The following is a 24,793-nucleotide window of genomic DNA, read 5'->3' as shown; positions in this document are numbered from 1 at the left end:
GAAGGAGGGAAGGGGACTTTGGAAAATCACTTGGATTGGGGTCATTACTGTACAGGACCTTTTAGGCTCCTAGCAAAGGATACTCTAGAGAGGAATAATGGGGAAAAAACTCCTTTATGGGTCTTCCTAACTAATCAATACCTAGTACAAATGTATAACTAAATCTAATATGACAACAAGAATGGTCTTAGAAGAGCTACTCTGAATTTTACACATGTAATTTTAAAGCCTTCAGGGGAAGCTGCACTGAACTCTTCTGCTAAAGCTTTTTGCATTAAATAACTATACATTTTGGTGATTTTTCCTTATAATGCTGAGAAGAATCAACACTTTCCAAAGTGTAACTACAGGGGGAAAACACTGAATATTTGTATACAAACAGCACACACCAGAACTGCATAAATCTAACCCAGCCAAATTTAATTATTACATGACTTTGGAAAAAAAAATCAGCAATAACCACAGAATCTATCTTGCAAACTCAAACACAGAAGCTTCCAACCATTTGAGATGATGCTGTCGGAAAAACTCAGCTCCACATTTCTTTGGTGAGAAGGGAACTTTCCCAGAGAATATGAGGAGCACAGCAAGGTTACAGAGCAAGCCTATACTGTGCTTAAACTCTGCATTAATCATAGATGAAGCCCAGCAGAGGAACTGCCTTGCTCCTCCTGCTCTCTAGGGAAGTGCAGCATGGTGAGGCTCAGCTCCAGGCTTCCTCTTTCCCAGGCACGGCAGGGATGGGGCCCCCTCCCTGTCCCACCTAGCCCAGGCTGGGCTGGGAACCACCAGCTAGGCCTGGCTTGGCAGAGCTGGCTCCTAGGCCAAAGGCAAGGCTGCAGCTTCCCAGTGAGAGCTGCTGCTCCCTCCAGTGCTGTCAGCAAAAGCCATTTCTGCAACCCAGAGCGCAGGCAGAAAAGCACGAAAGGACTCGCCCTTCTCCCAGGAAAACCTCCAGTAACAATGTAATTCCATCCTTGCTCAGCTATTTCACTGTGTGCCCCACAAGATAAGGCACACATTGCTCATTTCGTGTTTCTGAACGAAGGAACTGCCACCCAAAATCCAGGCTTGGGAAACCCAGCCAGTGTTTTTCTGTTCACTTCCAGATTAGCCCCCAACACCAGGATGGGTGACATTCCCAACCTGGCAAGCCCCATGGTAAAATACAGCCATAAAACACATCAGGAAGATAAATACCACCCATCCGGGGCAGCCAAAGGAGAAAATTCAGGGAATATTCCCCAAGCATGAGGTGGTCCTGTGTTTCCAGGTCTTACAGCTTCTACACAAAGGAGGTGGGTCAAGGCATCCCACAGAGCCCTGTTCACCAACAGCCTGGCAATTCCACTGCTCCCCAAAGCTTTACATTTTACACTCAACCCTCACTTAGCTATGGAAAAGGGCAGGGCCATAAGGATCTCTTGGATTTGGAGTGGGTCTGGACACGACAGCACTCCACTGACACTCTGGGGCTCCTCTGGAGCACCATGTGCCTCCAGGCAAGATCCATCCCTGCGTGGGAATGCAGACTTCCACACAGAAAGAAAGAGGCACATCAGCTGCTGAAGCAGCAGGTTGGGTTTATTTGGATAATGCTGCAATGAGAACTGATCCTGAGGCTTCACAAGGCAGAGCTGGGTATCTCATCTGGCACACTCAGCTCGCAGGAGAGCCAATCCCTTCCATTTCCCTTCAAACCATTCACCTCCACCATGGCAGGAGGGAGCTGTGCTCCATGCCAGGTACCCCAGCACCTCCAGCTCCTTGTCTCTTCAATCCCAGCTCGATGGACATGGCAGCAGGGCACAGTTCTGGGAGGAGGGTGATCCCATCCTCCTCGTGCTGCTGCACACCCAGGGGGATCCCACTGAGCCCAAACCTGCACTGTGACACCCTGCAGAGGCCCTGAGAGCCTGCTGGCCCTGGCACAGCACTCTGTTACTGTATTTGCTGGGAATGCCCCAACAAAGGCAGGAATGATGCATCTGACTCCATGTTCTCAGCAGGCTCATTTAGTACTTTATGACACTATATTATATTAAAGAATACTGTGCTATACTAAAGAATAGAGAAAGGATACTTACTGAATGCTAAACAGATAATAATGGAAACTCGTGACTCTTTCCAGAGTCCTGACACAGCTTGGCCCTGATTGGCCAATGAGTCAAAACAACCCACAGCAGAATGCAATGGAACAATCACCTGTGGGTGAACAATCCCCAAACACATTCCACATGTGAGCACCACACAGGAGAAGCAAAGGAGATAAGAATTGTTTTCCTTTTCTCTGAGGCTTTTCAGCTTCCCAGGAGAGAAATCCTGGGCAAAGGGATTTTTTCAGAGAATGTGAATACCACACTCTGTCTCAGGCTGGAAATGGGGATGTGTATTTTATTTGTCATCTATTAGAGGTGGGGCAGCTCTCTTCTGTTCATTTCTTTATCTCTCCCACAGCCAACCCTCCCTCCAGGAGATCTCTTCTGTCCATGGCCACTGAGTGTCCCTGCAGGGCTGATCAAATTCCATCATCCCATGGGGAGATGCCCTGCCCAGGGGAGGAGCCAAGCATTCCTACCTGGATCCAATCTGCCCTGGGAACAGCCCAGCAGCCTTTGCCCACTGCATTCCCAGAGGAGCAGCTTTCTCCTGCCCTGCATTCCCAGAGGGAGAGCAGGCCCATCTCCAGCAGCCCTGGAGCTCCAGAGGAAAACTCCTGCCTTGTGCAGGATCCCTGCTCCAGCAGAACCACAGCTGGCACTGCAGGAGGGCTGAGCCCCCCTGGGATGGGACTGTGCCACCTCCCTGAGCCCCCCTGGGATGTGACTGTGCCACCACCCTGAGCCCCCCTGGGATGGGACTGTGCCACCACCCTGAGACCCCCTGGGATGGAGCTGTGCCACCACCCTGAGCCCCCCTGGGATGGGGCTGTGCCACCTCCCTGAGCCCCCCTGGGATGGGGCTGTGCCACCACCCTGAGCCCCTCTGGGATGGGGCTGTGCCACCACCCTGAGCCCCTCTGGGATGGGGCTGTGCCACCACCCTGAGCCACCCTGGGATGGGACTGTGCCACCACCCTGACACACAGGGGGGCAGCTCCTATTCTCACTGTCAGTGGGTTTTTTTTTGGTTTGTACTATTGCACTTGTATTTTTAGTTTTCCTAGTAAGAACCTGTTCTAAAGAACTGTTATTCCTATTCCCATGTCTTTGCCTGAGAGCCTTTTAATTTCAAAATTGTAATAATTTGGAGGGAGGGGGGTTACCTTTTCCATTTCAGGGGAGGCCCCTGCCTTCCCTAAGCAGACACCTGTCTTTCCAAACCAAGACACACTCCCAAGCCCATTTCTGTATCTGGGATCAGCAGGAACCCAGGAACTCCCCAGGAGCACAGACCCACTGCCAGTGACACAATCTGCTGTTGCTCAGTGACATGTGGCTCAGGGGTCACTTTAAAGAGCATAAAAACCAAAAAAAAAAAAAAAAAAAAAAAGGGAAAGCAAAAACATAGGGACGGTTTCTCAGAATTATAAAGTACTAAAAATAGAGTCACCCCCCAGTGACAGCAAGGTAAAACTGAAATTCCAGAGCAGAAACACATTTTCACAGGAGTGCCACAGGACAGAAAGGGAAGAAAGCACCATCACTTTTTAAAGCATTTTGCTTAAGCATCCTCATTAAAAAGGGATAAACAGTAGCAGTGTGGAATCATTACAGTAATCCAATATATTTTTGTGTCCCCAACACTCAATTAATTTTATTGAGACTCCAGAGCTACCATACACAGCTTGAGAGCATGCAGCATCTGCTACTTCCAAGATGAGTCATGGTAGGAAATTCCCCTGTATTTTCTAGGAACCAGTCAGGCAGCCAGTGATTGAAACAGTGATGTGACTGTATATAACACCCACACAAACGAGAAGAAATAACTTCTATCAATAAATGTACATTATATTTAATGTACTCGCTGCAGATTTCAAGTAAGAGATTACAATTAGAAAGATTGTTTTGGGAAAACATTCCCCAGTTTAATTTGAATGCAATGTAAATTTTGCCAAGAAACGTTAAAGGTCAGAAGAGACTGGAAGAAGAGAAACTAATTTAAATAAATTGCAGGAATTTGAGGACATTTTGAAGAAGGGAAGTAAATATGCAACACCCCACAGCACATGCCTCCATTTTCAAGTGCTGCATCACTAACTCTATAATCTCTTACCACATCTGCCCCTCCCTAAACTTCAAATAATTCATTTTTAGGGGGTTTTCCTATATTAATATAAAAGTATAATCTAATCATTAGTATAAAAATACTAATGATTTTTTTTCCAACTCTCCCCTGCACCTTCTGTTTTAGACAAAACTACAGAAGACCAAACTCTCTCACCTTCTAACTTCACTCCAAAACACCAGACTAGAGATGCTTCATTTTCCACAGCCACGCTGCCTCCTGCATCCCCAGATGTTCCAAATCCCAGAGATACCTTCGTGTTCACTCTGCCAACAGCTGGATCTGTCTCTGTCCCCTCACTCAGACCTGTGACAGCCCCACAAAAGCCTCCCTGAGGACACATCCACAGCAGCTGCTGCCTCTAGACTGACCTCAGGAGTAAACTCTGAACTTAAAAGCATCCTGGTCATGTCCACCTCTCACTTCCAAGCAAGTGAACACAGGCACTGTGATGTGCAAAATTTAAACTTACCTGAGGTTTGAGGTAAGCCAGAATAACTGGGATTTTAAGAGTCAGATGGCCTGTAAGGAAGGAACACAGCCTCACTGACAGCACAGAACTAGGTCTTGCTTAGCAGATATGGAGTCTTTTGCTAGGCAAAAAAAATTCAAGGTACAAACCAAACTCTGGGAGTTATTTTATACTGCGTTGATCAATTTCAGTATTTTTAGTCCATGACCAAAACAGCTGCAAAGAAAGCACACGGATGAAGAACTGCAATGAAGATTCACAGAGTTTTGGAGCCCTGGTTGTGCTCCAAAATACAGTTGTGAAACTGTATTTCAAGCTAAAGACACATTTTTGGGTTTGATTTCTAATCTGACAAGAGCTCAGACATTTGTGTGCAAGCAGCCAACTAATAACCCTTCCAGATAAGGCCTGGGGCTCCTAGAATTACCAAACAGCAGCAGGCTCACCTTCAGAGTACACCGTGGCCTTCTTGAATTACCAGGACTCTTGATAAAAATCCAGTGGGACAAAAGAGAAATTCCACCTCACTTTTGAATACCTGCAAGTCACAACCTCATTCATCAATGGAGAGAGCCTAAAACAAACCCACCACAAAGCAGCAACTGGAAGGGTATCTGCTTACACAAGAGCATGGACACAGGACAAGATTCACTCATTTTCACCAAGGGACTGCAAAGAGGGTCACAAGCCCTTGGTTTGAGGACAAAAAACTATTTGCTATCCCAATAAAGGGATAAATCCAGAAGTGAGAGTTTGGTTTTACTGAGAATGAGTCCCCAGATTCAGGCAGGTTCCCTCTGCAACCCCAGACCAGTCTTCAGCTCTCTTAGGACAAAACTTTTGGTGAATTGTGACACCACCCACTTATCTGCAATATTTATGCTGACAATGAAGTTCTCCAAGCATGAACTTAAATATCTATTTCCACCTAGCCTAGCTAAATGTGGCACCCCATTTGAATAGTCTGCCATGTCACTATAATAAATTAGCAGTACTATGTCACAAGGACAAAGAACTGCTAATACACAGAGCTTTTCCCAGCACTCACAGAACCCCCTTGCCAGCATCAGATGTCAACTAAAATTTTTTTTTTTTTTCCCCCAGACATTAAATTTTCTTTAGAAGACTCCTGGTCAGGGAGTTTTCAGAAAACACCTGATGTAAAGCAAAGCTGGAATGCTTTGCAAATATTTACACTAAATTAAGGGTTTGTTCCAAAGTATCAGCTCACTACAGTTGGCAGCAATAAAGCAAGTCACAGACCAGGCTGCAGGGATCCATAGCTGGTTTAGCTCTGAAGAAGAGTATCAATTTTATCAGAATTTCTTCCTTTCCAGACATCATATGGCCTTCAGTTGCACAGCAGCACTCATTCAATATCAAAGCAGAATGTCAACACAGTCATATTAATATAGTGCCTTGTTTATAGCTGCAATCAGTGCTACAAAGGGGAGATGAAGACAAAAAATCTGAGTATTATAACCAAAACTTCCACGTTCACAAGTTTACTCAATTCCCAGGTCCTTCCTGCTTTTCCAAAACCACAAATCCAAATTCCCTGAAGCATCAGGAAGAAGCACAGACAGGCCTGTGCATCCAATGGCCTCCATTTGCCCTTATGCATTTTAAGTTATGCTACAGGAAGCACCACTGAAACACAAACCAAACCAGATTTGTCAGAGGTCTCTGGGAGTCTGAAGAGCAGCTCATGGGCAGCTGTTACAGGAAACCTGCTCAGCAAAATGGCCAGAACACATTTGTCACCTCTCTGGGGAAGTGCCAGCTGCATGCCCAGGAGTTGGTATCAGTAGAAGTGTGGGTAATGTCAGTAATTATGTGCATTATATAAGGTGTGCTTGCAACACTCCCATTTCCTTCTCCATAAAGATTAAAACTCTGCCTTCTAAGTAGCTGAACTGTTTGATGGAGACAAGCACAGCGCTGCTGCTCCCAAGAACTGATTTTGCAAACCAAGGTTTAAGAGGCAGCAGTGTCTCCCAGCAATAAGGGCTGCTGGCACACCAGGTCAGTCATGGCCAGAAGCTCCACCTCAGGAACATCTGCAGAATCCATGCACTGACCTGGCTGCCCCAAATTCAGTTTCAGCTGGAAGTGCCCATGGATCACAGCATCCCTGAGGGGCCCTGATGGGATGCAGAAGGAGCTCAGTTCCCAGCACAGCATGGCACAGCCTGAATTAACTCACAGCAATCCTACATTGCACCTCAGCACCCACTAAGCCTGGATAAAAGGAGGACCCAAAGATTTCACCTGTGCTGGCAATGGATGAATCAGTAGATTTAAAATGCTCTTTTCCACAGAGCATGATTCAGCTACCCCACTACACACACACAGAGAACATGTATAGCTTCCAAATGCTTTTTAAAAAAACAGCAACCCACCCAGAAATACATCAGCATAAATCCTTCAGTGTACAGACCACCAGCTCTCAGCCCTGCATCATTCACAGCTCTGGTGAAGAGCTGAATGTGAGCACTGCCATTTTTGTATCTTGTTTTAAAACCCATTTCATGTCCATGACTGCTGTGTATTACTCAGGAAGACACAACAATTCCTACAGTGTGGGCAGAACAATAACACACAGGCAAACACCCCCCAGCCTGCCATGGGGATAGGAACCAACCACTGCACTGTAAATATGACACTGACTTCTGTGTCCCCAGTGTAAAACAGCTTCCAAACCTGGAAGTGAAATGTCAGTATCAAGCTTAAAGATTAATAAATGAGCTGAGGAAGCCCCTTTGCTGTGCAAGGGCAGGACGAGGAGTGTTTTGTCACCAAATATTAGCCAATACACAGGAACACCAAGGGAAGTACAAGCAGAAAGGACATTTCACATCTGAATGATTAACACATTTAACCATTTATTCATTTCCATCATCACAGCACCTTTACAGCTCTTTCAATCACAGAACCAACACAAAGGCTAAGGAAAAGAATCCAAGCGTGCACCTGAAGCACAGCATTCCAAACACAGGCTCCCAAAACTTCCTCATCCTCCCCTCCTATCACTCATGGCCAGAAGAGACTGGACTTTCTGAGAAAGTGAGATAAAGTAACAGTCAAAACAAACACAAACCACCCTGCAAATCTCAAAGGGTAACCCAAGGCAAACACTCAACAAACCAGAGAGATTTTAAAGGCTGCACAGAAAATGTGTCCTTCAAAAGGCTGCACTATCTTCCCAAGCAGGGACACACAGAGCCCAAGCACTTTAAGGACAAGGAACAAGATGACCAGCACATAAGGAGAAGTGCATTGTATTCATCTGAAGCACATTTTTGACAGCCAATTTAAAAATATCATCATTAAAATTAAATACAAGCCAGCAAAAGCTTTTTAAACAAATTCCACAGCAAAATCTGATTTGTGTTTATGGTTTGAGATCTGGGTTTAAGTCAGTCCCAACATAGGCAGCAGAGCTCTTTAACTACCTGCTGAGTTCCACAGAGATAAATTCTCTGAGCTCCTCAGCAGATAAATTTGGCAGCCTTACACATTGGCTCAAGATTGCCATTCAAACCACCAGAGGTTCCTTGATTCAATTCAGTAAATGCATCATTTGGCATCTAATGCAGGAGGGAGGATAACACTTCAAAGCTGCTTCTGAGAACAGTAGAATCAGATCAATGTAGAAAGATCCTGGAAAAGCTACAAGGAATTCAGATGGTTAAAGGAACTCCTGCCATGATCAGCCTGGAAATGCCTTTTTGCCCTGTCCTTCCTTCCAGCGTGGATTTATTGAACCCATAACTGAAAGCATTTGCCATCAGGTCTGTCTGATTTCAGATAACACACTCAGACTTCACTGCAGCTTCTCACACAGAAAATGTGAAAGGGCCACCCTAACACTGGCAAAGACAGACTGATCCCAGAGTGAGTGAAATGGTATTTGGGGAAAGCAGGTCCTTCAAGATCACATAAATGTTTTGGTCATAGAGAAAATCCGAGCTCCAGCATACACCTGTTCTCCCATCAGAAAAAAAAAAATCTTGCTCTAGATCACAAGACTTTAGCCTTTTACAGCTAAACTGAGTCAGCATGAGACAGCTTAAAGCAGTATGAAAATAATCTCACAACTCTATGCCCTGGTACATAAACTGCTTGTGTGGTACTTACTGTGGCAAGCAGAAGACTTCCATTTATGAAAACACCCTTAATTTTCTTTGAGAAAGCTGGAGTGACTACTGTTAATGCTGCAGCAAATGCACATGGCTGTGCACTTGACCTAAGGATTGCTGAGTTTTGGTGGCATTTTAATCACATCATTATGGGGGGGAAGAGGCAGGGAGCCAGGAAAACATCACTGTGTGCCTTCAGAAAACTTGTTATTTTTAACAGTGCAGTTTAAGATCAGCAACCCTGAAGCAAAATGGTCAGAACATTTTCTTCCACCGGTGCTGAGAGCACACCAAGAGCTTTCAGAGGGCAAGTGTTTCAGGCCAGTGCAGCAAAACAGAGATGCCAGGAAGGAAAGCTCACCCACTGTGGCAAAAACCATGAGAAGGGTGAGTTTATTCATCCATTATGCTGAAGAGTTTAAAATAGAAACATTCTATATGTCTCACCTCAGGCCAGGATGAACAACTGAACAGAAGTGAATCACTTCTGTTACAGCAAATGACTGGAAAACACTGATGGAAACTGAGGCTGTCTTCTGCCTCTCCCTCCAGCCCAGGAAAAAGTCTTTATGCTGCATGTTTTTACAAGGAGGGAACAAAATCAGAGCCACTGTTTTTCCTTTTTTTTTTCTTTAATTAAGCTGGAGAAACAGAGGCTGATCTATGAAGCCTCATCTCTCTCTGCAATTCTACTATGTCTCTATCCTTACCCATGGATGTAAAACTGCAAAAACCAACAGAGGAAAAGAAACACTTGGGAAATGCATCACAGCCAGTGCTGCAGCTTTCTAGGTTTAAAAAAAGAACTTAAAATCTCTAATGAATAAAATTTGGTTTAGTGCATTTTGGTATGAAAAGAACCTCTTTAAAACAGTAACTGAGAGCTTAATTTACCAAACACAGATTAAGAAGAAAAAAACAAAATTCACATTCAAAATGAGGTATTCTGAAGCTAAAAATACCCAGCCAGCTGCAATTCCCACCTCATGCAGGCAGAAGTGCTTTGCAGTCCCCCTCCCCAAGCAGACACACGCTCACTTCCTTCTTCATTGCAACATCAGAGGCTCAACCCGATGTGAACAAGCCACAAAGTCCTGCCCAGAACTTAAAGTCACGCCCCAGTAATTACATAAAATAAGCTCTAAGTACAAGTGGTTAAAAAAAAAAAATCAATTTACTCGGCTTCAGTTTTGCTTTTAATTTCAAAATATTTTGACTTGTCGTAAAACAGAAAAGCAACTTTCATTTGAGGCTTGCTCCCTCCACCCAGATGTCTCATTAACTGGTTCATTAACTGGTTTTTTGGGTTTTTTTTTCCCAGTCTTACTGTAGGACATCAGCACATTCATTTATCTCAATGCTATGCCAATACAGGGATCAAACCCCTGAACATGAGCCTCTTCAGGAGGACATTTTAAGTTGTGTTTGATCCTTACTTTTTGTACATAGAGCACAAAGGATGATAGCAGTAGTGGGGGGAGGAGAGGAAAAAAAAAGGAGATGTAGGATAATGTAAAACTAAAACTCAGTTGTGCAGATGTCCCACTCAAAGGTGGTCCAAGACATCAGAGCAACCTACAAAAGCAGCAAAGATCCTCCAAAATCTTTGCAAGCTCCCAATAAAAAGGCAAAATGTTCTCCTCTGACCTGACCTAAAAAAAAAAGGCAGCACACAAATTCCTGAACAAGAAAACCCCTGTACACTGCATGCAGATTTTCCCCTGAGAAGACAGAATGCATCATGTGACCATTTATGGAATCAAAATTTTAACAATAATTTTTGTTCTGCTGGTGCCCTGACACCAAAAAGACCAACACAGCCAGGAGAAGGCTCTGGAGCTGACCTCATCCTGCTCCAGAGGGAACAATACCTGCTGGGCACAGCAGCCTGGGCAGGGTGGGGACATCCCCAAACAGGAACCAAAACCTTCCCCACTGCACACACACAGCTCCCTGGCCACCTCCTACCACCAGCTCTGGCTCTTTGGTGTTAAATCCCCTGCTTTTTACAAACCAACCTGCCCCAGCAGCTCAGAGCCCAGCACAGCCACCCCTTCACTCATGAAGACATGAGCTTGGCCAGGTTTCTTCACTCCCTGCCCAGATTCTGCCCCACATCCCCCTGCCACAAACAGCAGAGCAAACCCTTGTGGCTCTGTGACAGCAGTTCCTCCTGCCAGGGAGTGGGAACTGCTCACCTCCACAATCCCATCTCTGCCACAGCTTCCAAGCTGCTGGAGAACAGAGGCACAGGGCACAGAGGGGGGGTTCATCCTGCCCCTCAGCCTTTCAGCTCTGCTGTGCAAGAGTTCCTCATTTATGGATGATGACACCAATTAAACATCTCCTTTGTTCAGAGACAGAGATCATAAAGATGAAAGTTTTCTGACTTCCTCTCTCCTCACCCTCGAGGCTCTCACCCACAGCTTCACTGACAGCAGCTGCAAACGCTCTCTGGATGGGGAGGACCTGGCAGCAGCAGCCAAATGCTCTTCAAACTGAGATGTTTTATTCTGCAAACACCCACCACAAATTCCCTGGATGGCTTTGGAAGCCAGGTGGGCTTAGCAGTGCTCAGAAAGGCTTCTCTTGTGCTGCACTGTTTACCCAAAATAATGGTTTTCCTGAAGAAAAAACAAACAAACTCTCCTCATTTGTATTTATGAAACAGTCTGTTTGTAAACAATTAATATAAATTGCTGCTTCCTTTTCTACCTTTAGGATCTTGGTTATATACTGCAAGTAATTCTCACACTTAAAAAATAAATTTGATTTAATATTATGAAGTAACTTTTCACCTTCCTGTCACATGGGGCCACAGTCTAACAAAAAAGCCACTGTATACCTGAAATATGAAATATAACTTCATATTTGGGAATACCTGTATCATCATCTAGTCAATATTGTCAGTGCCTTGATACAAACATTCTTCTTGGGATTTTCCCCCACTTTTTAAGGCAGGGATACTTGTCCATGTCAATTATAAAACACTGAGCAATGAACATACAGCAAATTGTGTCAGCCTTTCTGAGAAAACTGAGAAAAGCCTTTCCTCAGTTAAATCTGAATACAAGACCTTAAAAAAAAAAAAAAAAAAGAGCAGGTGCAAGTAATATAAAGCATCAAAATTTGGATTCATAAAAAAAGCACTTCAAATAAATAAAACCCAGTGAAAGGAGGGAGTGCTAACAATGATTTGAGTCTTCCCCAGGACAGCCCTAATGCTGCCGGAGCCAACCCATGCCCAAGAAACAGAAAGTGAAACTCGTTAATTTACTCATTAACTGAAGTCCAACAAAGGCATTGGAGGGGTTTTGTTTGGTTTATTTTTTTTCTTTAGAAAAATATTCCCAGTGTAATTCAGCAGGAGGAGTTGGTACCATCCATCCTCATCCTCTGTCTGTTTCTATCTCTAAATTTCTGGCTTTGCTAGCCCTGGTTATTTCACAGCTGGACCAGTCTGCTGATCTGAACCACCCCTGGCAGCACAAAGGTTTGTGCCAACCCAGGTCAGTGGGAGAAAGGAGAGGTGGAATAACAGCTGGTTTTGATTTAGCACTAAAATCAGCACAAAATTAATATTATTTTGCAGACCCATGATTTTAAATTCAAAATTTAAATTCACAACCAATCCATTTCCTGCTCCCAACCCCTGCTCCCTACCCCCTCCAGTCCTGTGTTTCAATAGCAATCCAAGTTTCTATTTTTCTCTCAGTCAATACATTTCCAATCTGCCAAGACACAGAAAACAACTTTTGTATATAATAATGAAAAGATGAAACTGCAGAGATAAATAAAACTGTCTGCATCAGGACCTCCAGCTGTCAAGGCTGCATCTTGACTTTCAAGTCAATGTGAATTTTAAGGAAGTTATTAAAGTTTAATAAGGTTCTATTGCTAATGACTACTTGGTTTGGGAAATAAACACTGATATCTAGTTTTCCCATTAATGGGGATTTTGCCTTTCCTTGCATAGTTATGTTATTATAATGGTGGCCAGAAGGGAAGAAATTCTGATAGATACTTTCTAAATATACTATCAAATTAATTTTAAAAGCCACAATGTCAGCATTCACACAAAAGCTTCAAAGATTTTCAAAAGCTTGAAGATCACCAGATCTAAGAGATTTTTAATAGTTGGTTTACACCTTTTAATACTAAAATTTCTGTTGCTAATACATTTTTAAAGGCGTTCTCTTAAATTCTGTTCCATTTACAAAGCCAAAGCAGGGCAGATTCCGAGTTAGGCAGACACGCAGGAAAAACTCAGCTGATTTTACAGCATTTCTTTTGGCATGAAAAGGTGCTAAGGGCTCACTAGTGGCACAATAAGTCATCATCACCACGCTGAAGTGCCCAAACCCACTGAGGCTACGGCATGACCTGCATGCAAAGCCAGCCGTGAAATGGCAGCGAGGCACCCCAGGCAGGCTCCAACATCCTGCAGATGCTCCAGCTCTGCTCCAGCCCTCTGGAGCTGCAGCAGCCTGGAGCTGCCCAGGGTAACTGCAGGTGAAGGGAGGAACAGCCTCTATCACAGCTTCAGCTATTAAGGCTCCTTAATGAAGGGTCTAACAGTAAGCCAGGCTTAACCAGTTCTCTCATTGCAGGACCTTAACCATAATAAGCCCCTAGAACATTCCTACAGCATTTCCCAAAGATCCTACAGCATGAGCCTACTAACTGTGCTCTCACAGCCTGTGAGGCAGGTATTAGTCAGCCTTTTTTTTTTTTTTTTTCATTTAAGTACAGATAAAAAGTGAGGCAGAAAGCTGGCAAACAACTTCCCTGTGGATACACAGCTGACTAGTGGCATACAGAATCCAGATCTTCAGGATTCCAGCCCTGTCATCAGCCAAAAGGCCATCATTAGGAGGAAAGAAATTAGTCTGGTCTTATAAATAGCATTTGAATATAAGCCTTGCTAAAATATTTGCAAGGAGTTGACCTTAAACACCAGCAGAGCTGCACTGGTAGCCTGGGGCTCCAAGCACCAGCTTGCACAGCACTGGGACTGGGATCCCATCCCTCTGCCTCCCTGGATATCTCCAGATCCTGGATCCAGCACAGACTGTCCAACAGATCAGACCACAATCTCTTTTGACCACCTCTGGTTTGGGCTCAGTATATCAAAAAATGTAAGCCTGCTCTAAAAATATAAACAGCGTTGCTGTAAAATACTCAGGTTGGCAGGAAAAAGCAAATTTACAACAAGCCTGAGTCAGCAACTTTCTCCTTCTTTAAGGCACCAAGTCAGACTGGCAGAAATCTCCCTGTAATGTAGAAAAGGTGCCCAACACACCTAAAATCTGGAGCACTTGTACAGGTTAATCATTCCAACTGCTCAGACTGTATTATCACACATTTACCTGTAATTTCTGCAGGTCTTGAATGCCTAAGTGAGATGTATTTTGATTGATGGCATTTCCATGTGGACCTACAAAGAAGCAGATATTTTTCTGCACTATAGCATCAATACCTGCAGCAGGTGTAACTCCTGGGCTACAATTCCTGCAGGAAACTACTAAGCCAAATACTGATTTTTGCAACAAAACCCTCTTCTGTCTCATTCTGTAAGAGTCTAACTTCATTTGAAGTAATGGACTTTCTAGTAAGGCAACCCTATGATACCAAGTGGAAAACTACAAAAGCAAAGTTAAAGCAAACAGAAGGAAAATAAGACTCTGTGTAGCAAAAAAGTAATTTCTGTAGTTACTCATTTATTCTGGTTTTAGGTACCTGTGCTGCTCTCTCCCACCCATGTGGGCCATGCCCAAGTGCTGAACACACAACCTCTAAACCACAGCAGGAGCTCAGTCCAAGGGAAGAGCTGGAAATGGAAAACTTGTTATCCTCTGTGGGGATCCCCCACAGAGGAAAGACAGCACATATGAAAAACACACCGGGAATTTTGAGAAAAAGCTGCCTGAGTGGAACAACAAGTTGGAAGGTTTTTAATTTCTATTCCTCACTTTAGCAGCTAACTGTTGTTACAGGCAGGAGAGCCATAAAATCCTATTTTTGGCTGTCTGCCTCCTCAATGACAGAAAACTCCTGACTCTGAGAACATGAATGTCTCACTCTGGAACTAAAGGCTCGTGTCTCTTAATGAAAAAGCAGCAGAGAGAAAATTCCCTGCGTCCTGCCCAGGAAGACCAAACTCCCAGGATTTTTATTATGCATTAAAGCAGCACTGGACTGTGGCTCAGCAGATGAGACCTGACTCTCAACAGAGCCTGTTTCCATCCCAGCTCACATTTAGGGCTCAATTATCTTATCTGCTCTGCCACTCGCATACTTTCCAGATAAGAAATGTTTTTCCCCTCTTTTCAAGAGCTAAAACTGACACCACTGCCAGTGTCGAGATTAGAAATGCCAGAAATTAAAATTCATTTGGGCTAATGCTTTTTTAAAAATATTTAATGTGCAGGCTAAGGCTGGGAATTAGAGTTAATTGAGATGCTGTGAGTTTTAACAGCAGATGTTCCACGAGGGGAATGGGAGTGTGGTCCCCACTTCAGTTTCCTCACAGGGTTTAGGTCAACCATCAGTTCACCTCCAGTTGAGAAACTGCTCAAGAGTTGGGAGGGAGGGAGGGAAAAAAAGCCTGTTTTCCTCTTCCAATGTATGACTAAGGATGAGGCAAGCAAAGGGAGGATCTAAGATCCTGAAGGCGATGGTTAACAAGAGGTCATTAGTTAATTCCCTCCAGGGTAGATACAACTTCCTTTTATTAAATAACAGCAGGTTTTAATGATGTCAAATATCTGTTGCCATTCTAAAGGACACAGCATACTCAAACTTTACCTGAACCAGGCAGAATAAGCAGAGACACACAAGAAACCCTGAACTGAGAGGCAGATTGTCACTAACCAAGTAAGGAGGAAAAAAAGCTCATCTGACTTTTATCCCAAAAATTTACAATATATATTCTTTCTTAATTACGTATTTTTGGCCTAACAAAAGTAAATTTAGCATAAAGTCTGTTTTAATCAGGACTTTAAGATGTACAAATAAATCGAGTTGTTGGGAAAAAAAAGACAAACACAAGCACCATTCCAAGGTTTAAATGAAGTTTCTTGCTTAAATCATTTCTGAAAAACCTTAATCAATGAAGATTTGTGACCAGCCATTAATTACCTGTATGACCAGAGCACCTGGGAGCTTCAGTTATCCTGCAGCTAGACCCTACAGAGCCAGAGCAGAAGCAATGCCTACTCTGAAGAGATTACAATCATCCAAAGATGAATAGTTAAGAAAAACAGGAGAGCACGAGGAAATAGGTGACTGGAATTTATGTTCTCTGCAGCTGCACTTTAGTCCACTTTCCCTTGTGCACTGCAAGGACCAAGGTGTGTGTTTGTTTCCTCTCCCTGCCTCAGTAAAACAAACCCAAACAAACACTCCAGTCGTTCATAAAGACAAAAACCCAAACAAAACACAGAAGGAAGATGTTTTGGATAGTAAGACTGGAAGGAAAATATTTACACATTTTAATACCTCTGCTTCCCATCAGAGAGAGAGGAAGGATTTTTTTTTCCAGGTTTTTTAAGCTGTCATCCCACAGAGCAAGACTGTACCATAGTAAGAGGGCAGACACACAACTTTTAGAAGCATTCTGTTGCCATTTAAAGGAATCCTTTGAAATTGCCACACAACACAGTAGTGCACCCAACACAAACCAACAGCCAGAGCTGTTTACAAGCTTTCTGCTCAGTGTTAGACTGAAAACCCCAACCCTTTTTGCTGTGTAATAAATCAGTGCTCCACATTTAACAATTTTCAGTGGTACCATATGCTACGTAGTCCCATATGTTCCATTACAAGGGAGAAAAACATCATCTCAACATGAATCATCACTGACTGTGTTCCTGTAAATCTGGCTTAAACACTCACAACGTTCAAGGGCAACACTAAATAAATCTGCTCAATATTATGCCAGGTTCTGTGCAACAGAATCACAGCTCACACATAAAAATTAGAGGAAAATGAGGCTTAATGTAGGAAGTGAGCACAGCCTGCATCTCTCTAAAAACAGACTTACCACAATGTTTGACATTCATCAGTTCCAATCTAATAATGACATCCTGCTCACAAAATGTTGATGGTATCTGGTAATCCCAACATCTTTCATCCTAAACTATTTGATATGTGGGGAAATACATACACTGCATACAAGATTCATTTCTCCCAGTGTCAGGTTCTGCACCACAGGGAACCTGGGGTACTCCCCAGGAAGTATTTTCTGTAGAAAGTTAACAAAACCAAACCCATGTGTGTGTTTTCAACTCCAGGGGAATGCAGCTGCAAGTTTATCCAGGATTTTGGGTTAACATCTCCACTCTCACAGTGACAATTTCCTAAGAACAGCTTTTTCTCTCTCTTCCCAAAAGACACCATCACCTGCAGCACAAAACCTGCTCATCCCAAATCAAACTCATGGAACACCAAGGTCACCACTTGCCCTTCTTTTGAGGAATTTCCTGGCTCTCAGGTAACCCAGCATCATAATTAACAGTGACAGCAGGAGGAGGCACAGATGGAGGCCAAACTGGGAGAATCTCCCTATCTGAAAGCCTTTAGTAGCCAAGGAGGGACCATGAGTGACCACAGGCTCCCACAGAATGACTGGTGTCATTAAATTCTAAATCAACCAGAGTCCAGTTTGACCTAATATTCAGGGTGGGGGAAAAAAGTAATTACATCAACATCAAGCTATTACCTGTGCAAGGCCATAAGTGCCTAGTTCATTAGCAACTCAGACAAACTTGTTTTGTAAGCTCCCTATATTAAATTTGAAATTTTACCGCCCTTACAAATTAAACTAACAATTTGTGACACAAACATGAGTATATGGACGAGCAATCTTCCAGCCTGCTCAAATCCAATGTGTACTTTGCCATCCTGAACAAGAACAAACTTATTAGCCAACCTAATTTTAGTATTTAATTCATTTAAATAAATTTAAAATAATTTTGAAATTAATACTAGCAGTACTCCAGATTTCTTGAATCTTAGAGCAAAACCTGCTGGTCTTTAAAAATAGATATTTTTCATATTTCCAATTGGATTTTAGAAGTGAATTCCCATGGTTTAGTTGTACACAATAAGGGCAACATGTCATGTTAGGAACATTGCTATTTAATGCTGGAAGTGGGGATTTATAACAATTGAGAAGCTGCCACAGTACCATTAATACTCAGATATCCAACATCCTTCAGTAGCTTAAGAGATGGATGACCATGCCAAATTAATTAATTTACTTTAATTTCTATTTCAGCTTTCCTCCTTGTTAATGAGGAGCTGAGGCTCTCACAGATGAGAGTTCCTGGCACACAGTGCCACTGATGGCTTTCAAGTGATGCCCACTACACAATCACAATGAAAAGTCACAACCTGTGCTGCCCATGTAAAAATCAGATTTTCTTCTTTTTACCCAGAGGGAACCCTAAATTTACCAGATCAATACTTTCTAAAACACACTTCACTCAGAAAATTAGAACAAAGCTGCCAGAGTGATTTCAGGGAGTGAAAAAAGACTGTCAGGGAAACTCACTGAGCTGCCCCTGGAAGAACTGATGACCAAGCAGGCACCAGGCAATTGCATCATGTTTATTACACAGCCAAGGGCAAGCAGATCCTTCTGGTTTAATCAATGGCCTCCAAATAAGGAAGTAGTTTGAAAATAGTAAGCATAAAACAAAATACTATTTTGGGTTCACTTTTTGAAGTTTTCCCTGATGTGTGAAAGCATGTCCATTAATAAAGCTGAGCACATGCTGAAAGAGAACTTTATAAAAATCTACTTCTTGAATACCTTGGCTGCCAAAACTGCACTTTTATTCAAGCTCAGTTTGGTGTAAATGCTGTGACTGAACTGTAGAGGGGTCCTGTTAAAAGACTCTGAGCTCTGTCTTAAAAGATGTATTTCCTATTTAAAACCATTAACTTTAGACACTTTTTGTGCAAAAGCAGAAAATAAATAAAATGTAAAGTGTTTCACAAACACCTCCTTCCCTGGCATTTGTCATAACCTGGATGTTGCAGCATCCCACGAGGCTGCAGAACAACCTGGAACAAAAGCCTGTAAGAGGAGAAAACAACGAGCCTGTGTTCCTGGTCCAAACTCTCTGACCACTGCCCTGCCCCTGCTCCTCCTCTGCTCCCCAGCAGTCCAGCAAACTCCAGCCCTGCTCCATTCAAACAGGGTTTTCCCTTTAAAAGAACACAGCAGGTTACTCAGAAGGAACAGAGCTCATTCCTGCTGAAAGTTTCCCCCATCCAGCAACACATTATGGAAAACAAATCTAACAGTAAAACCCTGTTGGATGTAAGAGCCACATTTAGAATGCACACAAGTAGAAATACCTCATCTTTAAAAGCTTTGACTTGCTAAGATCCCCAATGTAAAAGGGAAGTACTTAGAGAGAATCACTGTAAGTAAAACACACACACACAAACAAGAATTAGTTTGCAATCTGAAAGCTCTGGTACAGAGAAGGGTGGATGGAAACAACTCAGCTCAAGGTTTCCTCAAATCAGATGCCAGAGGAAGTTATATGATGAGTTGGACAGCAAATAAGAAATCTGGATTTGATAAATGAGACATTTATGTAGATAGGAACAGTTTGCAACCTCACTGTGGGTGCACAGAAGAATTGTCAGATATCTGTATAAAGCTCAGTTAAAAGAGAGATTACAGACAGTACTCACATTTAAAACACGCCCTATATTGTTATATTAGCCCCTGAGAACACAGAAATAGCTACCTACCAGAAATAGCTCCATTTTAAGCTCACAGAGAGGACAAGCATGGTGTATTATCTCTTTCCACAAACAATCCATCAACACAGAAACACCAACACGTGTCCTCTCACAAATCTGGTATGGGATACATCAAAGTAATGACCACTGGCAAAACAAGCTGCAGCACTGCCAGCACTGCAGCATTCTAAACATTTGCTAAAAAATGTCAGCAAACCTTGGGGAACAGACTGGAGCCCACTTATTCTCAAACAACATAAGCACCACAAACCTCAGCCAGCACTGCTGTACCCAGCAACTTGAAATCACCCTGTGTTCTGTGCAAGTGTGTCCACGTGGATGCAGAACCTGACTGCTTCCACCTTCTTATGTGGATTACTATCCACAGATGGGCAGGGAGATTCCAAATCCTCCCGGCACAAGCAGGGCTGGAATCAGCACCGCCTGCTTTGCCGTTTCTAAACAAACACGGAGCTGCTGCTGGACTGTGTGAGCCCAGCATTCCACAGAGCTCCCAGAGCAGTGTCCCACGGGCTTCTCCCCCACCCAGGGGAGAACAGCCCAGCTGGGGACAGCAAACCCAGCACCGAACTGCTCACTCTTGCCCAGGCTCAGGAAGGGAGCAGGGAAAACCAGGAATCTACCAGGGCTACTGAAGTTTAGAACTGCCACAGTAGTAGGATTAGGGAATTCATTCCACTCACGTTCCTGGGGAAGGGGGGCGAGGAGACACGAGGAGATGTATTTATAAAACAAAATTCTGAAGGCTTAGTACTTGCCTCGTGTCCTCCTTCCTTCTCCTTCCCACGCAAGTACGAGTGCTGCTCGATGGCATCCAGCACCTACAGCAAATCATTTCTCTGTGTCATTAAAAGGACAGAGACATCTGCTCGCACCCGACCGACGTCATTGCTTCCAACTCCGCTCCAAGCTGACAGGAGCGCAGCTCCCTCTTCCCCGGGATTCACCGGCTCAGACGGATCCCGGGCTGATCCCGGGAGCAGCGCCGCTCCCCCGAGCCCTGCCCGGCCCCAGGTGAAGGCAGCCGCCCGCTCTCCCTCCGCTCCTCACGCTCCTACCGGGGCGTTCCCGTCCGCTCGGGGCTGCTCTGCTGGAGCTCCCACTTCCAGAGAGCGCCCGGGGACAGCTCCCGGCACACGGGAGCGGGGCAAGGCACGGGGGAGCGAGGCAGAAGGGAAGGGAGGAGCGGCTGGTCCCGGTGTCCCGGCACGGGGTGCGGGGCAGCTGCCCCGTCCTGTCCGGCCGGGCTCTCTCAAACCCCCACAGCCCGCACTCGCAGCCCCGCGGGAGCTGCCCCGACCCCGAGCAGCCCCTGCCATGAGGCACCCGGGACAGCCGAGCCCCGCAAAGTGCCTTTATCAGCCCGAACTGCGAAAAGTGCCGCTGTCAGCCCCAAAGGCTCTGCCAGCCCCAGCGCTGCCCCCTGCCCTCCGCGCCCCGCCGGGACCCGCCTGTCAGCGGCGCCGCTCCCTCTGCCGGTGCCTCACCTGGTGCCGGCCGGCGGCAGCGGGCCACGTCCGCGGGGCCCGGGCGGGGAGGAACGAGGAGGAGGAGGAGGAGGAGGAGGAGGAGAAGGAGAGGGGGACGGAGCGTGTCCGCCGGGCCGTGCCCGTCACCGCCGCTTCCTGCCCGGCCCCGCTCGGCGCTCGGCTACGCCGCCTGGCAGCTCAGGCCGGGCCGCTGAGCGGCGCCGCCTCACCGAGCGCACCGCCCGCGCCATCGGCGCTCGACTGAGCCGCCTGCGCGGTGCCGCGGAGGGAGCGGGCTCGGAGGGAGGGCAATGGCGGGAGCGCCGTGAGGGGGAACGGCCAGAGCAGGGGCTGGCAGCGGCTGCAGCGGGCTGCTGTGCCTGTTCGTGCCGGGGTTCAGGTGTGCGTGAGGGGTGTTAGCGCCCACAGTGTTCTCAGGTGTGTGCGGGGATGGTTGGCTCACAGCAGGGTTAGGTGTGTGTGAGGGGCTGATGGACCCATCGTAGTTTCAGGGGTGCGGGGCCGAGCGCTAGGGCAACCTCAGGTGTGTGCCGGGATGTTGGGATCTGCAGTGGTCTCAAGTATGGGGAACGGATGTTGGGGGCCATATCAGGCTCATGTGTGTGTGTGTGGAGCGGTGTCAGGGCCCATAACCAGTTCAGAGGGGTGTTTGTGTGTGTTTCTGTGCATTGTCAGGGTCTGAAGCACTCTCAGGTGTAGGGGGTGTTGGGGCCCACAACCAGCTCCTGTGTGAGGGGACAGTGCTTGGGCCCAGTAAAAAGGCAGCTCAGAGTCTTCAGTCCCGTGCTGCAGGTGTTGGGGGAGCTCTGACAGGGACTGTGTGTCCTGTGGCAGGAAGAGGCCCCTGTACCCAGAAGGAGCAACTGGGATTTGGCAGCAAAGCTCCAAAAGAAAAGGAGCTGTAGCAGGGATTGAGAGCTCTGCGTTAGGAACTGCTCAGAGCAGAGGCAGGGTAAGGTGAGTTCATGATGTTTCTGCCACAATTGGTGGCCCCCCACAGCCTCTGAACCTAAACACTTCTTAGTTGTAGAGACTTTTTTGTTGGGGGGGATGGGGTTAATTACTTCATTTTTCCAAATAAAACTGAAGGAGCAGAGCTTTATCTGCCAGTAACTCATGCAGCCTCATTCTGCCAACTTGCTCCTGATAGCTATTCCCCTTCTTGGGCTTCTAGAACCATCCTCAGAGAGCTGTGTGAAACCACAGGTACAGAAACCTGAGAGCCCTGAGTCCCAGGTGAGGGGTATTGGTGTGTCCTGTGCTCAGAGGCCAAGGTACAATACAGCTCTTCTCAATGTAGTTGAGTAATTTCACACAATGAGTTTCCTGTTTATAAGCTGAGCTCCAGAACCCTTTTTCCCCCCTCTTTCTTACGAGTGGAAAGAAGAGCAGAGTGAGCACGACCCATCTGTCAGCAGCTCTGTGAAAAGCTGGTGCTGAGCAAGCAGGAGGCAGAGATCTCTCCCCAAACTGAGCGAGTACAAAGCACTGAGTGAGTTGTGACGAGAACAACAGCTCTGATGGAAGCACGAGCCAAGAACAACAGCTCGACAGGGAACTTTACACTTTCCCTGACAGCTCCTTGGGGCGGAGACAGTTAAGTTTCTGCGTTTGTAAGGGAAACATGGCATTCCTTAAAGCTGAGCCTCCTCCCTCGGGTTCCCACTGAATGCCTGAGAGATGACAGCAGAGGGTGTCTCCAGCAGGCTCCTATTAAACAGGAGGAATTATCACGGAGGGAGCAACAGCTTGAGATCCCAGTTTTGACCACAGAACGAGCTAAAAAAGCTTTACATCAGGAGCAGTTTGCAGCTTTTTTTACCCACTGGCTCCTGTTCAGGGGCTTCCTGCGCCCTCGTGTTGGTGCCTGCACCTGCCCGATGTGCGGAGGGCTGTGCTGGGAGGGCAGTCAGCTCCGATCAGGACGTGCTGAGGCAGCAGTGAGGCAGAGCAGATGATCCTGGGGAGGGCAGCTGTGGTTCAGGCACACTTAGAACTGGTTTGGTGTCCCCAGCAGCACAAACCCGGCTGGCAGGGGAGCTGCTGAGCCGAGTGTGTGGACAGATGGAACAGATACACACAGGAAATGGGGGAGAAAGGGGAAATACTAGTGTTTGTGAAGCTCCGAGGGGGGCTCTGGTTAGTTCTCGAGTCCTGCAGTCCCGTTTCTATTTTTAGCTCAGCGACTGGATGGCTTTGGGAAGTGATTTGAGGACTGCAAGCCAGGTGTGAGCGTGGGGAGAGCACAGACCCGTGGGCACCAGGCAGCTCATGCGATGTGGCAGCCGCCACCACGCCCTTTCCTGTTCACCCCGGGGCCGCGGGCAGCCGTGCCAGCCACGCTGCCTGAGCGGGGAGAAGGGAAAAGGAGGGGTTTCCAACGTGCTGATAACCCACAGCATTCCTTGGGAAAGGAGGGGTGGTGCCTCTCCCCCGAGACAAAAACGCTCCCAGAAGTTCTGGGAGCTGCTTGGGGGGCGGTGCCCACTTTTAGCCGTGCCTCAGCCTCGTCCCCTGTTAGAGGCAATATTGACTTAAGGAAAGAGGCACGGAGCATGCTTGGCATGGGTGTTCCGAGTTAAAAATTGTCAGTCTGGGCAAACAGACCTTTGGGGTGATCGGCAGGAAAGCTGAGTGGCTGCGCTGCATTATCGCTGCCCCTTTGAGAACACGGTGTGACCGACCTGGTCCTGCTCTGGGCGCTGAGCACCCGGCTCGGCGGGTTGGGAGAGGCGCTACAGGTTTTGGAGCTCAGAGCTTCAGATCAAACCCATTTCCTTCCCCTCGGTGAGGTGTTTGTAGTGCCTCAGTGAGTCAATAAGCTGTGCATGTGAGGAATGCACCTCGCAGCTGAAGGTGAGCGATTAGTGTGGCTGTGCTGGAGGTGATGAGATTAATTAGTCGTACCCAGGCGAATTAGAGCTGCAAAAATAAGATACATGAGATATTTAGTCTGAAATACCACTGTGAGGCATTTTCAGAGGGGACTGGGATCCTGCATACGATTCTCACCACAGGACATGTGTCTTGATCCTTATTTTGTAGCAGTGCCCAGTCAGGAGAATAACCAGTACCTGGCAGATGTGAGGCACGTGTCCTACAAAGCTGCTGTTCACTGGCACGCGGCACCTGATTCACCTGGGTGAGATCACAGTGCTCTCTGTGGCGGGGCTCTGCCGGGAGGAACGGGAAGTAATTTCTCTATTAAAATATAATAAATAAATTCAAAAGACTACGAGTGTCCTAATGAGTCCATCCCCACCGAGGCAAGGTCCTGCTCTGTGTCTGTATCACAGAATGGGCCACGTTGGAAGGGATCACAGTGGGATCATCTGCTCCAGCAGGGTCATCCCAGAGCACGAGGCACAGGATTGTGTCCAGGCGGTTCTGGAACATCCCCAGAGAGGGAGACTCCACACCCTCTTTGCTCTGTGTTCTGCTGCTCGGTCACCGCACAGCGAAGAAGCTCTTCCTCATCTCTAGGTGGAGCTTCCTGGGCATTGCCCGTTGTTCCCATCCCATCTTTTGGCACCTTTGAGCAGAGCCTGGTCCACGAACACGAGCCCAGGTGGCCACAAGCCGCTGAGGAGTTAAACCCCACGCCGGCACAGTCCAACCCCGTGCCACCAGACTCGAACCGGTAACCCTAGGACCCGCAGGGCCCGCGTTGGCCGGGC

General features: G+C 46.3%; 1 protein-coding gene across 2 annotated transcripts in view; it reads right to left on the bottom strand.

Annotated features, from left to right (window-relative positions):
- Positions 1-21,263, bottom strand: part of TAOK3 (TAO kinase 3) — a 77,639-nt gene extending 56,376 nt beyond the window's left edge. Inside the window, exon 1 of one of the 2 annotated variants that reach the window (XM_059863568.1) lies at positions 21,114-21,263. The gene's annotated coding sequence lies outside the window, so the exon portion shown is untranslated. The remainder of the gene's footprint in view (positions 1-21,113) is intronic. The other variant, XM_059863567.1, reaches the window with a different exon arrangement.
- Between the last annotated feature and the right edge of the window lie 3,530 nt (positions 21,264-24,793).

The sequence above is a fragment of the Haemorhous mexicanus genome, chromosome 19, assembly GCF_027477595.1.
Source record: "Haemorhous mexicanus isolate bHaeMex1 chromosome 19, bHaeMex1.pri, whole genome shotgun sequence".
Lineage (NCBI taxonomy): Eukaryota > Metazoa > Chordata > Aves > Passeriformes > Fringillidae > Haemorhous > Haemorhous mexicanus.
This window is presented reverse-complemented; position numbering and strand designations above follow the sequence as displayed.